The sequence below is a fragment of the Pipra filicauda genome, unplaced genomic scaffold, assembly GCF_003945595.2.
Source record: "Pipra filicauda isolate LSUMZ 115617 unplaced genomic scaffold, ASM394559v2 scaffold27_size4233163_pilon, whole genome shotgun sequence".
Lineage (NCBI taxonomy): Eukaryota > Metazoa > Chordata > Aves > Passeriformes > Pipridae > Pipra > Pipra filicauda.
Window position 1 is genome coordinate 2,711,569 of NW_024104398.1, and position 15,973 is coordinate 2,727,541.

A 15,973-nucleotide genomic window follows, 5' to 3' on the forward strand; every position below is an offset into this window, starting at 1 on the left:
TCTTCTTTGCAGACTGTACAAAACACAAATGTCCAGAAGCAGGCTTTGCCGTGAAGATAAAGGGAAAAAAGGTATTTAACCTTTCCAGTGCTAGTTCTTCTCTGCCCGTCAACACACCCACGTTTTCACTGCAGCTTATTTTTGCAGGCTCATGGACTTGTAGAATCCCTCTTTATGAAGCCTTTGAGCATCAGATCGTTTTGGCTTTCCTGATTTTGTGGAAAACATGCAGTTGTAATTGTTTTATTCCCTCTTCTTGCTTCCATTCCTTGTACATTCACTTTTTGCATTTTAGCCCTCATCAGTGTCATCAGACTTCCTAAGCCAGCTGACAGTTCACTTTTTACCTGTTTCTGAGATCAAGAAGTGTTTTGCCTGTTAAAAACACCCTATAAATAACATCTTCTGTAATGTTTTTTCCCATAAATGGATGGACTGGAAAAGAGGAAACAATCTGAAAGAGAAAATTTCAGTAAAGGCAATCTGTTTGATAAAATCATAATAAAATGCAAATGTTACTAACAGAAACTGTGGGGCAACAGTCTTTATCAAAAAATATTTTACTGATGTTGATAAACTGAAATATTTTTTCTTGGTCAATGTCTGTTCTTTGTTAATCTCTTCTCTCCCCACTATCCATAGGGAATGAATACCACGTAACCAGACAGCCATAAATCTTCTGCTGCAGACCTCTGATAGGAGTCTACAGACCACCCGTTTGGGAAACCTCTGCTTTACACTTCTAAATGATTCAACATTTGTGTAAGTCAGACACATTCTGGTATTATGTAACAAAATAATTTTATAGCCATGTTCATTGTAACGCTAAGAGGTTCAGACACTGTACGAACTGTTTACTTTTGCAAATTGTCTCTCTAATAATTAGGTGATAAAAAGTGAAAGTGTACGTGAATTCTAGATATGTCCTTAAAATGTGGGTGAAAAGCTATGTGCTGTTTACAGTCTGTTAAAGAAATCCTTGCCACAGTGACACATGTGGTTACAAGCTTTGAGCTGGGGGTTTTTTTGTTTGGTTTTTTTTTTGTATGAAACAATATTACTAAACGACTAAGGTCCTATTATACTGATATTTAAGGTAAGGCTCAACTATTCTTACTTAATAATGCAACTGACATGCAGAAAATACTGAGTTGACAAACACTCAGAAAATATTTTATTGTCCTAACCAACTTGAATATTTCATGCAAAGACAAATACTCGTATTTGACCTTCCTCTGTTGCTCTGCCGTTTTATTACTTCAGAATGAGAGATACTGTGGAAATGCTAAAGTATTACAAGGGGAAAACAATTTGACTAATGTAGGTTGAAGTGTTTTATGAATGGAAACTGAAACACAAGCTATAGAGAAATCACTTAAGTCACTACTGAGATGCATCCATCTCTGGTAATGCATAAAAGTTAATTAACAGTGCAGAGAACTGGAGGCAATTCGGAGAGAAACATTATTAGAGGAGGATGTACAAAGAAAGTGAAATGTCTTTCAGTTTACTGACTAAGGATAGATGAATATCTGCAAATGTCCATAAATGACCTTGACAGCAAGGAGAGAGAGTCTGTTTGGAGATGTTCCTTGGGGTGCTCAGTCTGTGGGAGTAATAGGACAAAAGAACAGGTGATCAGGTTGTGATGTGAAAGATTAAGGCCTTTTCCATCCTAATATCTGGCAGCTATTGAAGGCTGCCACCATACAGCCCATAAATGCAGAAAAGAAAATGTTTTTACTGATTGAACATATCATATATGGCCATCTAATGTAAATTGCGATTTTCTGTTGTACATATAGCAACTGCAAGTGGAGAACAGAAAAAGCCACTGAGTACTGAATACATTTCAAGACAAGGAATAGTAAAGCCATTGTTTTGTGTATTTAAAGCTAAACTAGAAACTACTGCTTCAAGTATTTTTGAGAACAGTCCTGCTCTCACAAGGAGGTGGACTTAATAATCTTAATAAATCCTTTTAGACTGTATTTCTTGTTATAGGATGATAGAGTTTCATAGTGCCAGCCCTGGATAGGCTCAAGAAAGTTATTAACCTCATGCATCTATTTGCACAGACCTTGCTCTTTTCATTCTGGGTTTTTCTTTGTAGGGACACTTGTGCATAGAACACTTGGGAGAAAATAAGTGCTCAATCTGTGCCTGCTCCTGATAGCTGAATTCTCTTATCCTGAGTTTTCTTACCATTTTCTAGATAGATTTGGGATATGGAGTTGGCGAACAGTTACAGGTTACTACTGGTGTAATCAAGGAGAGCTAGGACGGAAGAAAAGCCTCAAATCTCCCTTGATTGCATGTCTTCTGCTGCCACTTTCTTCTCTCCTAGATTTTTCAGAATTTTCCCTTGTTGTAGGTTCTCCATGCATGTTATATGAGTTCTCATATCACTGTCAGTATTATGGGACTTTAAAGTTTTAGCCCTATTTCTTCTACTCAAATGGTAAAATGAAATGGATCTCTGCATCTTTAATCAGGTTAAGAATTATTAATATTATAAAAAATCATTTCTATTCCATGATCAGTTAGTCCAGAAGCTCTCTTTCTCTGCTGATATCCAGAATGAAGATTTAATAGTGCTGCCTCTTATTTTGAATGGTATAGGTGAAACTCAGTAATTAGTCAACCTGTGTTTAAAAAAAATAAAATTGTAAAGATATGACCTTGCTCCTTGCTTGTTTGAACTGAATCCTTGCTGTATGCCTCATTGACTAACCAGGCCTTCGAACAGTTCACATACAACTCGCTGATGTTTTGATGCGTGACCGAGCTCTACAGATGAAGGTCCAGCAGAACTCCTGGGAAAGTGAGCTCTGTAGCAACTGGAAGCAAAGCTGTGTTAGCTGGATCCTTTCACTTAGCCATTGCCCTAGACTGTGTGAGCTGGCAGTCAGTTGGGAAAAGGAGATAGAAATATCTTCTTGAAAATATTTCTACTCAAATCAGTGAGGGTGTTGATCTCCTAGTTACACCAGAGTAAAAATAAAACAAGAGTGAGAGACAGGAGGTAGTACGAAAACAGCAATTTGAGTTATTGTCACAAGGGAGCATTACACATGGCATCCCATAATGCATGAGTTAATCATAACAACATTCTTTGAAATGAAGTAGAAAAGTAAAGAACATGACAAGACTTATATTCAAATGCAATAAAATCTTATTTGAAAGTTGTTTACATTTTAAAGAGTAGTAAATTACGGGTAGGTGAAACTGGTCTGTGAAAATTCAAGGAACTTGGCAGAATTCATCCATACAGTGAAATTAATTTGAGGCTGGTTTTAACAGCTGGTATATTTTCCTCCATAAGGTGTCTACTGATTGCAGCAGGCTCCCCCTTGCTGGAGACTGAGTTCTGTGCAGCAGCCCTTAAGAAAGCAGTGCTGGCAAACCAGGCTCAGACATAATGAGGGAGCTTAACTCTCTTTGCACCTTATATATTCCTTCATTGGCGTAATTTAGAGAAGTAGTGGTGGAGCACAATTACTGCACTGTTACCTGGACTCTGCAGTAGCATGACAGATTATCACCAAATACCTGTGACACCCAAGGTAGGCCCTCCCAGCAATGTTCCCTACTGCTTCTGACAAGAATATCTTCGCTTTGGCAGGCTGTTTTACTCAGCAAAAAGGGGCCAAGTGGGGCTCCATGTGGGATTTCCCAACCTTGTGCTAATCTAGAAGTAACCAGGAAAGAGAAACAGGAGGAAAGACAAGATCAATAAAATAAATGAGGTGAGGAAGAAAAGCATTAAAGCAACAGAGACAAAGCAATTAAAGCAAAGCAAAAAAAATAAGGACAGAGGGGCAAATCCACTCTCTTGTCCAGGTACATCCCTGGGGCTTCAGCAGTGCATCCCTGACTGTAATGGATATCCTTGTGGAGCTAAGGCATTCCCTGAAACATGACTTTTGTCATGATGCATGAGAACACCTTCTAGAAAGCAGTTGTGTGATGTATGCTACCCAACCTTCCCTGAAAAACTGAGACCTTACTGTTGATATGGGTCATGACGTGGTTATGGGTCCTAAGTGCTAAGAGTTACATATACCCTTGAAATTAATTTGGCCATTGTGTACCAAAATCAAATTTATTTCCTCATCATCTCCCAACCATTAAATTGCTAGAGCTGAGTTGTATAAATGCTTTAAAGACAGCTTCTAGTCACTAAGGAATATTGCAGAAAATTTGCCTTCCAAGCATGGTTATGTAACGCCCACTTATTTTAATTAGACTTTAGCTCTCAAAGTCCCACTTTACCTAAGTGGCATGATCCCTGAAACACAGTAGAGATCTGTGATAGAAAATGCAATCTATCTACTCCTTTCAGCAGTGACTTCACCTTTAATATTATGTCTCTCAGGCATGTGAGCCCCAAGCAGCTACTTGCAGTGTTGTCTATTATTAGTGCTTACTCAGAATAGGCCTTGTTCTCTATGAGAAGTGTAAGAAATGTCTGTGTAAGCATTGCACAGCTTTAATTCTCCTACAGAAGAGTGGTCCTCTGGGAGGAAAGTCAAATAAACATCAGCCTAAACTGTACTCCAGGTAGCTGAAAACCAGGAACAGGACCAAACCCAATTATTCAAAAGTGATGCTGATGTTAGTCTTTTCCCAGGAAGATACACCAAGCACAGACAATTTTTTTTTAAAGTAAGTAAATTTCAACTAATTAAAGGTTTCCCTTCCTTCTAGTCTTACTTGAGAACTTTTTGCTGCATTGAAGTCTTCGGCAAGCATGAGAAAGGTGTAGTGATTACATCCATTAACTCCTCTACCCCTGCAGCCAACTACCTCTTCCTCCTACGTTTTCTGGGGTGTGTGCTGTTGCAGAATATGGAGACCTATTTGGCCAGGCACTGAATGAATACAATTTCAGTGTACAAACCAAAAAAGAAAGCCAAATTGTACATTTGTCATATCCTAAAAGGATGATTTGTGTATATAGGTGGCAACAATCCGTTTCTGTTTTTTAGTCCAGCATTTCTACATTTCTAGCTGAGCGGACCAAACAATTTGTTTCCATGTAATCATGGCAAGCCTACAGGAAATTCCTGATAATTGTGTTATGCTTTGTTACGATGATGAATTACTGCATATGTTTCTGCCATACTCATTAGTCTTACTTTGCAGTCTTCACCCTGCATGTGCAGAGATAAATTGGACACTGAGACTAAAAGGCAGTGTCCTCATGAACCATATTGGTTTAAGGTCACCTTTTTTATCTTGCTTTCTGACATCAGCTGCTCTTTTGATTATGAAAATGGGAGACATCATATGTTTTTCTCTCATTGTCTGATTTAGAGACTGAATACTTTATAGGAAATGCCATCCCCTAGTAAAAAAGCAGAAATTAATTCCAAGAATAAGTACCTTACAAAAAAACAACAACAAAAAATCCAATCCTGCATATAGATAAAACAGTCTTGGAGCAAAAAGGAAATGTGGGCTCTGCCTGGAGAGAAGAGATATAGCTGATAAAAATTCAGGAGTATATAGATTGGTACGGGAACTTGAATAAAGCTGTTTAGGGAAAGGGAATAAGCAAGGCAATAATTGAATGATACAACCCATAGTGAGCATTTGCAGCAGTTTGTTTTACTGAGTGGATTGTTTACTTCTCAGAGCAGTCACTGCAGTCAAGCAGGAAAAGAAATGCAGTCGAGCATCTGCTACATGTCTTCTTTCTCTCAGTGGACACTACAGTTTTTGCCAGACATGACACATACACACAAGGGGTATGTTGGGAAGAAGCTCAGAGAATTTACTCGGTCATCTGGCAATATCTAATCTAAAAGAATAGATAGATAGATAATCTAAAAGAATAGAATAGATAGAACCACCTAATGGATAACCCGTACATGACATTTGCTACGGTCAATTCCTACAAAAATGCTGCAGTGGATAAGTTAAAATGAGACTAAATGCACAAAGACCACATGAGTAATAAGATTTTCAGAACTTTTTTTAGGGAATTTGGTTTAGGGAACTGATTTTTATAGAATATTGGGCCATTGGCAAAATTACTGTTTTTTGCTTAGATTCTCTTAATAAAAGGCAACCTCTCTTTTGTCAAAAATAGACTGTCAGAAGCTGGATATGTTTCTGTGTAGGTATGCTGTCTCATCGCTTCATGGGTCTTTTGTTTCCTCATGTCTCACCCAAATTGTGGTGATTTTGCAGTAAGAGGGTCAGTATCAAAATGTCTGAATACACCTAAATGCTCAAAGGTTAGTAGCTGATGCCATCTCTGCCCCAAGATTCTGCAGCACAGGCCAGTTCCAGCTTGGAGTGCAGCCAAGTTTGGCATCTACTGAGCTTGCATGAATAAGCTGAGAGGTGTAAATTTTTAGTTCAAATGCTATCCAGTGATAATGCATCTAGATGGCTTGAAAACCCGAGGTGACATAAAATGTGGAGTTAACTTATGACCATCTAAAGCTTTTCATATTGTTATGCCTTAAAATGACCCTTAAGCCCAAAATCGCTCTTCTGTAACCCCAAAATCACTCTTCTGTAACCCTTTTGAAAGTATTTACTGGTGCTTTCTGCTTGACTGGTTCTGAAGACCGGGTATGCAACACATCCTTGTACTCTTAAGGAATATATATGAATGAGCTTTTGCTATGTTTTTCTTCTGTTAGTCTCCTGAACAATAGGAAGGAAACCCATTATAAGCCATTTCTTAAGAGCACTGCATATACTGTGGCAATAACACGGCCTTTCCAGATAGAGCTGTTCAAACTCCTAAATTTCCAGAGATTCAGCTGGAAACTGAGATACCTAAATTTATTATGTAGAAGTCTGTTTGTGGCCTAGAGGCTTGATTCAGTCCCTCCCCCACAGGAACTGCTAGCATTTCAGATGCCCTAGAGTATGCCAGGCACCTTGACAGCTCTGGGAGACTTATTGCCAGCAGGACAGGCAGGTTATGCTGTTCATCTCAAATGGCATGGGCTCCCTCTGTGTGGGCAATGGATTGAGCCCTCAGTATCAAAGCCTTTATTAGAGTCAATATTAAGATCAGGATTGGAGTCACTGGAGCTGAGGGAGTGGTTCAGCTCAGCAGCTGCTGGTTCCCTTGGTTGGGGTGAACTGAATCGTGCTCTAGGTTGCACTGGCTGGATTTCTGCTGGTGGTAGCAGAAGGACGAACAGTGGATGAACTTGTGTGTGCCTCCATGTAGATAACTGTGTTTAGATAGCCTAAACACAAAAATATTTTGAATGGTCAGGAATTAATTTTTAGAATTTAAAAATATAATGGCAGAAGCTTTCTTCCAGAACTGATACAGAGCAAGCAGAGCACCCATATAAGGTTTAAAGGTCTCGTGGGTAAATATTTGTCCTGTGGAAGGTTATAAGGGGAAACAGTTCTTTACCTGGTATACAAAAATTAACATATAAGACAGACCAACTAACAAATTACCTTTCAGGCAGGTTACTAAAGGAAAACAGAGTCTATTGCTTTAAAATAAGATGTTTTTAAAATGCTAAAAGACTCACTAATGATTGGTGGAAGGTTGGCAGAAGTTGAACTGGAACTAGACAGCATCATCACAGTTTTTGACTGCTCTGATCCCAGTAGCTTTGTGGGGCATTTTCCATGATTGCCCATTCCTCATTAATGAAGAACTAAAAGGGAAAAGGTGTGCTCTTTCTTTCAGTAATAGATTTTCCAGGGAGTAAAGGCTGAGCTTTATATGCTGTTTCTGTGCTACAGGGATGGCCTTGTTGTACTGAAGACAGAGGTGCAGTAGCATTCACATGTGCAAAATTTAATTACTCTGATTTATCAAGCAATTATTTTTCCTACTAGTTTTATTTAACTGTGGGAGATCTCATCCTTTCTTTGAGCATAATGAGTGCATTTGCTCCAGGAGGCAATTTGCTATTTACAGATGAATTCTCTTTAACACTGACTTTGCCTTTATTTTTCATTTTCAAATGAAATTACATTCTCAATTTGTTAGTAAATTTGAGTAGTAAATTTCTTAGTATATGAGAACAGTGAATTCTTTACTGCATGATGACAGAGCTTCTGTAGGAAAGTGATTTCCATCCAAACCTTCCTTTTAAAAATAATGATAATCCATACTGGTGGCAGGTGAAAATTTTGAGTTTGAACCAGCAGGCTGGAGAAGGTCTTGTATTCAGAGTTTCTATTTCCTGCATGAGAGCACTTAACTTCTAATCTATAACATAAATTATAATCACCACTTCCATTTTTCAGCCATTTCTCAGTCTTTTGTTTCCAAAATACTTGATATAAATGCCAACATACAAGAGATGGTTTGAATCTCTAAGTGTCTGACTTGCACTAGCTTTAGTGCACAGTTTCAGCAAGGGGACACCATGTCATCTTGTTACTATTACCTCTGATTAGCACGGTGCTTACTGTATTTACTTGGGATTCTCACTCCCATTTAGAAGCATCTAACTCTTCCTTGCATCATGAGAAGAGCTTGTTTGCACTATCTGTCTCTGGTTTCTCCTGAAGGGTCAGATAAATCAAGGGAGGTGATTCTTATTCTGAAAATATGGGCTCAATGGAGAAGGGGGTTAATTAGGTTGTCCTGCTTCTGCTGTCCTGGGAATAAAGGCAAGAGCCTTTAAAAAGAATCATTACTGATGAACCCTCAGTCACAGAATGGTTGGGCTTATATCAGTCTCAAGATGTGAATTGCAAATGTCAAAACTCCAGATTTCTGTGGTGAAAGTCTGGAATCTGACAACAGCCCTCACTGGGCTGTGGAAGATGATTCCTTCTGGTTTTGCCTCCATTCCGTGTCTTTCTATGCACACCAAACATTTTCCAGTACTTTTTCTATGTTTTTGAAGTATATTCCATTGCAAACTTCTCTTTTCCTCATTTTTAATGTTATATTATCTATTCTAAAATATTGTGCTAAATAGGTCTTTATAATTTCCAATTCATGTGGAGCATCTCATCATGTTCCCCTTTTTACCAAGCCGCCTTCTACTTTTTTGCATCACTGCTTATCACATACATATAGGGCAGCATCTTACAGAGACTGTAACTCAGCTTTTCACTGGATGCATTTCCCACACTCTTAATAGCAGAAAACAGTCTCATTTTCATTAGAAAAACTATCTAATTGGAACAAAAATAATTTGGATACATCAGAAAAAAATCCATGTGGACCATGACAGGAGAGAAAATTCTCTTCACATGGGTTTTTCTTGTTTTCATTCTTGAATGCTTCAGAGTTTTCACTTGATTCATGATGATAAGATGCACTTCATGTAGTTGAAATCTAGAATTCACAGGATCTTACAGAGTCACAGGAGGCTGAGGTTAGAACGGGCCTCTGGTGACTGTGCAGTCCAAATCCCTTCTCAAAGCAGGGTCAACTACAGCAGGTTGTTCCGGGTTGAAGATTCTATAACTCCTCTGGGCAATGTGCTGCAGTATTCAACCTCTGTAAAAGTAAAGGAGTTTTTTTCTGAAGTTTGAACAGAATTTCTTGTATTTTAGTTTGAGACCATTGCTTCTTGTCCCTTCTGAGCCTCCTCTATCGTACTGTTGTACAACACTGTGATCGAAAAGTTCACTTTGATAGCACCCTGAGTGACTTTTTAATTAATCTATTTGTGATGCCCAGATAGTAAGGCCAGGATAAAACATTAGAACCAGGTAGCTTAATCTCCCTCAGAAAAAAAAAAATCATAAAGTCACTGTCAGTAATTTCTGTATAAAGCCAAATAATTATCTGTTGCAATACAATATATTTCATAGGAAGGGCTTGTATCTTTAAATGCAACTAGAAGGAATTAAGAATCTACAACATCCTCTGATGATATGTTTTAGTAGTTATCTGCCTTTATGCAAAAATAGAGAGAAAAAACCTGGTAAGTGCATAGAAAATAAAACAGGAAGACACCCCACTTAACCTCAAGCTGTGTCATTTATGCCTAAGCCTTTTTTGATAGGTGTTTACCTGACTTTTGCCTTGGTAAACTCCAGTGATGGAGACTGGCTGATTTTGTGGACAACTTTGGTGGTCCAAAAGTTTTTCTAGGGCCTGGCTTTGAATTTTCTGTGTTGATATTCATGTGTGAAATTTCTTGCTTTGTCCCTAATGCTCATGAAGAATTGCTTAGTCTCTTCCTTACAGCTACTCTTGGCACATCTGAAAACTTTTAGATTTCCTTTCAGATTTCTATCCTTTGGATTATATGACCCATTCAACCCTTCTCAAAAAACATGTTATTGAATTCTGTCGTTCTTTCTGCTCTCTTAACTTCTTTCATATGCTGAGGAGCAGTGCTTGTAACTGAAACCTATTCCAGTGGTTGCTGCACCAGCTCTTACAGACAGCCTTTCATTTAGGCAGTATGTTTGCTTTCGGCAGTGTTATTGGCATGTGCTCAGATCTGATCCACTTTAATCCTCAGATCTTTTACAGCAGAGCAAATCTGTCATTCCCTATCCTCTATTTGTGTAGTGTAATCTAAGTGTATAACTTTACTTTCTTTTTTCCCCTCTAATATGAATCCTGGTTTTGCAGGAGAGTTCTCTAACCTGTTAGGATTATTTGGAGTTTTAGTCCTAGACCTTTCAGGGCTTGAAACTTCTTCAATTCTGGTATGATTGCCATATTTAACAAGTATATTGTATCTATAATGTCATACAAGTGATTTATGAAAATGTTATAAGATTCTGCAATGTTTTATTTAAAATATCCTTTCATTTTCAATAGAATAGTCCAAAATAGCTGTTGAATCAACTTCCAGCTCCAAAAGTCATTGAGTATTTGTTAAACCAGGACAACCTATCACAGAAAAGTTAAGTATACATTTACCATACTTTTTTCATGTTTTTCCTTGACACCTGCTAGAGGCTTCTGTCAGAGAAAGGATACTCAGCTCAGTGAAGTTTAATTTTGACTTATAGAATCATAATATCATTTACGATGGAAAAGACCTTTAAGATCATTAAGTCCAATCATCAACCCAGCACTGACAAGCCCACCACTAAACCATGTCCCCAAGTGCCACATTCACATGTTTTTTAAATGCTTCCAAGGTCTGCCCACTTTCCTGGGCAGACTGTTCCAGTGCTTGACAACGACAACCCTTTCAGTGAAGAAATTTTCCCCAGCATCCAATCTAAACCTCCCCTGGCACAAGGCTGTTTCCTCTCATCCTGTTGCTTGTTACTTGGGAGAAGAGACCAACACCCACCTGGCTAGTACCTCCTTTCAGGTAGTTGTAGAGAGCAATAAGTTCCCTACTGAGCCTCTTTTTCTCCAGACTAAACACCCCCAGCTCCCTCAACTGCTCCTCAGAAGACTTGTGCTCCAGATCCTTCACCCGCTTTGTTGCACTTCCTTGGTCTCACTCCATCACTTCAATGTCTTTTTTGTAGTGAGGGGCCCAAAGCTGAACACAGGAGTTCGGGTATGGCCTCACCAGTGCTGAGTACAGGGAAACAATCTGGTGGTCCTGCTGGCCTCACTATTCCTCATACAAGCCAGGATGACACTGGCCTTCTTGGCCACCTGGGCACACTGCTGGCTGGTGTCCAGCTGGGTGTTGACCAGCACCCCCAGGTCCTTTCCACTGGGCAGTTTTCCAGCCACTCTGCCCCATCTGTAGCACTGCAGGGGGTTGTTGTGACCCAAGTGCAGGACCCGGCACTTGGCCTTGTTGAACCTCATACTGTTGGCCTCGGCTCATCAATCCAGCCTATTCAGATTGCTCTGCAGAGCCTTCCTACCGTCCAGCAGAACAACACTCTGCCCCAAACTGGTGTCATCTTTTGAGCAACAACTCCACTTGTGACAGGTTATTTTTGTCTGTTTTTCACTGTTACATCTTAGCAATTCTGATCCCATAAAAAGAATTAGGTTAATTTATATGATTTGGTATTGAAAGGTCCACGCTGGCAGTCACTTATGACTTTTCTGACTTTTAGGTGTTTGTGAATGGTTGGTTTGACTCTTTGTTCCAGGATTTTTCTCGAACTGAAAGTAGGCTGAGTGGTTTTCTCTCCTCTAGCCTATCCCCCCTCTCTTTTCCTTTTTTTATAATTAGATGTAGGAGTGGCCTTTCCAGTTTTGTGGAGCCTTATTTATTTTTGACAAGTTTTCAAAAGATAATCATTTATCATCCCTGGGATAAAAGGCTGGGTGAATGAAAATACCTACAGAGAATTTCCAGTGAGTCTATCTTAAAACCTCTCATTTACCTGTTTTCCAATCTGCTTGTCACTGTTCTGTTTTTATTACTCATCTCTATCTCTGCAGCTCATTTTCTCAGCTCGTAAGATCACGTTGACATTTTTAGTGAAGACAGAAGCAAAGATGTCATTAACACTGTGACCTTCTCAAGATTCCTGTTGAGGAACAGATCCGCATTTTTCTTAATATTCTAATACTAATAACATAAATATGGAGTATTTTCTCCTATATTTTACTTTCTCAAAAGTTATGTTTTGCCTTTCTCATTATATCCCTAGGCTGTTGATACTCCAGGATCAGGATGCTTTGTGCCTATGAATTGTCCTTCCTTTAATTTGTTCGTTTTGTTTTTTTTTTTGTTTTAACAGCACTACCAGCTCTCCCCAATTCCTTTTCCACTTTTTACTGACATTATGTAAAAATCTAGCACATCCACTTCCAAGTGTTTATTGCACTCTGTCCTAAGCTCCATGATTTATGGTGTTTGTGTTCTCCTTTCTAACCATCTGAGGCCTGTGAGTTCTGTCATCTATTTCATGGTCACTCTCACAGGTTGCTTTGTAGCTGCACATTCTCAACCAGTTCTTTCAGACTGGCCAGAAAGATAGAAGACCTTGTCCTTTACTTGCTTTCTTCACCTTTTATAGAAATAGATATGTCAACATATGACTTTGCTGCCAATTTGTTCATACTACCTTCCTTTCCCAGTGGTTGTCTGGATGATGAAAGAGTCCACCTCAAATCTGTCCTGTGTTATTCATGTTTTTGCTGTTGCCCAGAAAATGCCTCATTCACCTCATCTTTGTGACCAGGTCCAAAACATGACCGTATCCTTTTACCTTCAACATTTTAGCAGGTCTCCTTTGTCTCCTGGGATTCAGAATAGTATCAATATACCCTTGAAACACAGAGAAACATGTCCTTTGTTTTATTTTTCACTGAGAGCTGAACACAATGTAGAGACTTATTTCTGCTAAATAATTAAATTAGATAGTATTGCAGTGTTCAATTAAGCAGTATTGCAGCTGGTACCTTCTGAATCAAATTATCTGTTGGTATAACTCAAATGACTTCAATAGGGTTTCTTCAGCAGAGGATAACCTATAGTTCCCCCTTGAAAGTAAACAAAAATATATGTGTTTTCTTAAAATCTGAAGTTAAGTTTTGATTTGAATTTAAGAAATCACAAAACATTTGTGACGCATTTTCTGACCCATGTAATTATTTCTTTAAATGTTATATCCAGGGTGGTTCATAGGCCATAAATAGTAGTATTTCAGAGGAAAATAAACAAGATTATAAGAGCAAAGGAAAAATGCAGAACAAAGAGAATAACTTTTCAGATTTTGTGCACACTACATTACAAGGCAGTGAGGATTTCCCTTTTATATGATTAATTTAGATTTTAATAACTAAGTTCTTCTGAAAACCACAGTCAATTTGTCATCATTAATGTAGAAGTCCAAAAAAAATGTTCTTTCTAAAGATGAATGGAGAAAAAAAATATAGTATTATTGACTTTCTTATATGATGGACTTATGAAATGGAAATAATATAGAAATTCCTTAGACTGTGACAGGAAATACAAATCATGTGAATGGAAAGACCGTTGCACTGAAATAAAGACATTTTGGAAGATAATGGGTTCACTACAAAAGGGTCTTCTGTTAAGTATTTCCTATAATTCTGTTATAGGAAGAACAAGAGACAGGCAAAGATGCATGTGGAGACATCATGTTTTAATTCACTGGTAGCTGAAGATGTATTAGGGCTGTAGGCAAACTGAATGCAGTGAGGGCTGGAAGGATGGAAAATTCTGTGTCCAACCTGGAGTACTGTTTGTACTGTTTCCTGTTTAGTACAAAACCAAAACAAACCAAGAAAAACCTACGTAACTGAATTACTGATGCTTTCATTCTGATTTAACTTGTTTAGCTAAAGGGGAAAGATTATTCAGCCACAGTGATTAAAGGCATAATACCTAGAAAGATCAATTGTGTCTTCTGGGTCTTAAATGTGATCAGGAAAGGTCTACTAAGTTGTGCAAAGGTGAGTTTGTTTCTCTTACCTTTATACTGTTTCAAATAAATTTTCTTGAGAAGAGGGCATGGTGCCAGGGAGAACATTTTGTGGCTTAAGGTGATCTGTTGACTGGAAGTCTCAGGAACACATGGAAAGGATGACCTAGGAATTAGCACTTACCACAGCTTTGAAACAGGTATTCTCACTCAGTGCTGGTGTCTGGGCTTGTGGGTTTGCACAGCATCAGGGGTTTGTGCAAAGAATTAAAGATTCTTTCCTTAAATTCAGTGAGCTGATCTCAAAGATATTTCACAATGAAAGCAAGAGATTAGCTTTAGTAATGACAGTAGGCCTGAACACACAATCACTTGTATTCCCTTGTATTATTCTATATGGAAATTGCTAAATGTGTCTTGCTGTCAACAGAGGGAAAAAGAAAAAAGCCTTTGTTTTCCTGTAAAACCTTCCCCCCCTGCCCTTCTTTTTTTATTTTAATAAAATTTGGGGCTGTAATAAGAAGAAAAAGGGACAGGCAGAAAATTCTGGCAATACTTTTCTTAGAATTGTTTTCTTTACTCTTCTAATCTGAGATATAGATTACCAACATCAAAAAATGAAAAAATGGGGAAAATTTCTCAAAGCTCATGCAACTGTAGCAAAATTTCCAATGCCTGCAAAAGCATCACCCCAGATAGAAGTGCATTTTAAATAGCCATTCACCTTTTTATGTGGAAGTAATTGGTTCATACCGTTTAAAACTTAACAGCATAAAAATGATGTCTCACTTGAATTCACAGAAGTTGATCTCAAAAAGCATGTTCGCAGAGCAGCAGATACCAAAATTGAAAACATCTTTGGAAATTCCATTTTAGAGCACTTGAATAAAGCCCTCCTCTGTGTTAAATCTTTGTCCCTGTTCTTTTTATCTAAAGCACATCTTGTGCCTCATGTGCACTGGAAATCAAATCCAGGAATTACATAATTTGCTACAAGAGGAATGAGTGGCTGCCTTAAGGGGTCATCTCCTGTTCCGCTACTTCACAATAAATCTGAATGAATTCCTATTTCAATGAAAGTGGTCACTAGAGGGAAATAGAACAGAATTTAATCTCTAAATTTTAATGCTGAAACAGGAAAACTTACAGTAAGCATTCCAAAAGTGCTTTTGGTGTATCTGCCCTACTTTACAATAATTTAGAAGCTCTTGTATTTCCTTAAGTTGAGCAATTAGTATTTCTTACTTTTTTATTCTTTTATGCAAAAACCTGAAAAAAACTTTATAATCATTTTTGAAGGCATAGGAAATATCAGACTTGAGAAAAAAAATATGATGAATTGGTTATAATTTCCTCCAGCATAGGCCAAAAACCTGTTAAAATGAAATTTGCATGTTGCCTTATTCTGTGTATCATACCCGTCTGGTGGAAAACCACCCAGCTTTCAAGCTTTTGATGGGCAAGGCATCTGTGTTGTGTGTTGAGTTTGACTATGCCTAGTATGGGCTCTAGGACTGTTAGATTGATAGAATGTATTTTTTAAAGAGTTACTTCTTTTTTTTTTGCTTCGGAAAGCCATATCAGCATTTTTAACTTTTCTTGCTTCTTATCTAATAGGTATTCTCTTTTGATTTATTAAGAGGTATAGAACATGTATTCTGTTAAAACTGTAGAGAAATCAAGTACTGTAACAATGAAATATTGTATAAAAGGATAGAGAAATATTTATGCAGAT

At 38.1% G+C, this 15,973-nt stretch overlaps 1 long non-coding RNA gene across 2 annotated transcripts in view; it reads left to right on the forward strand.

Annotated features, from left to right (window-relative positions):
- Positions 1-15,973, forward strand: part of LOC113986577 — a 166,951-nt gene that overhangs the window by 98,616 nt on the left and 52,362 nt on the right. Inside the window, exons 3-4 of one of the 2 annotated variants that reach the window (XR_005564032.1) lie at positions 13-71; positions 643-762. This is a non-coding gene — a long non-coding RNA (uncharacterized LOC113986577). The remainder of the gene's footprint in view (positions 1-12; positions 72-642; positions 763-15,973) is intronic. The other variant, XR_003540233.2, reaches the window with a different exon arrangement.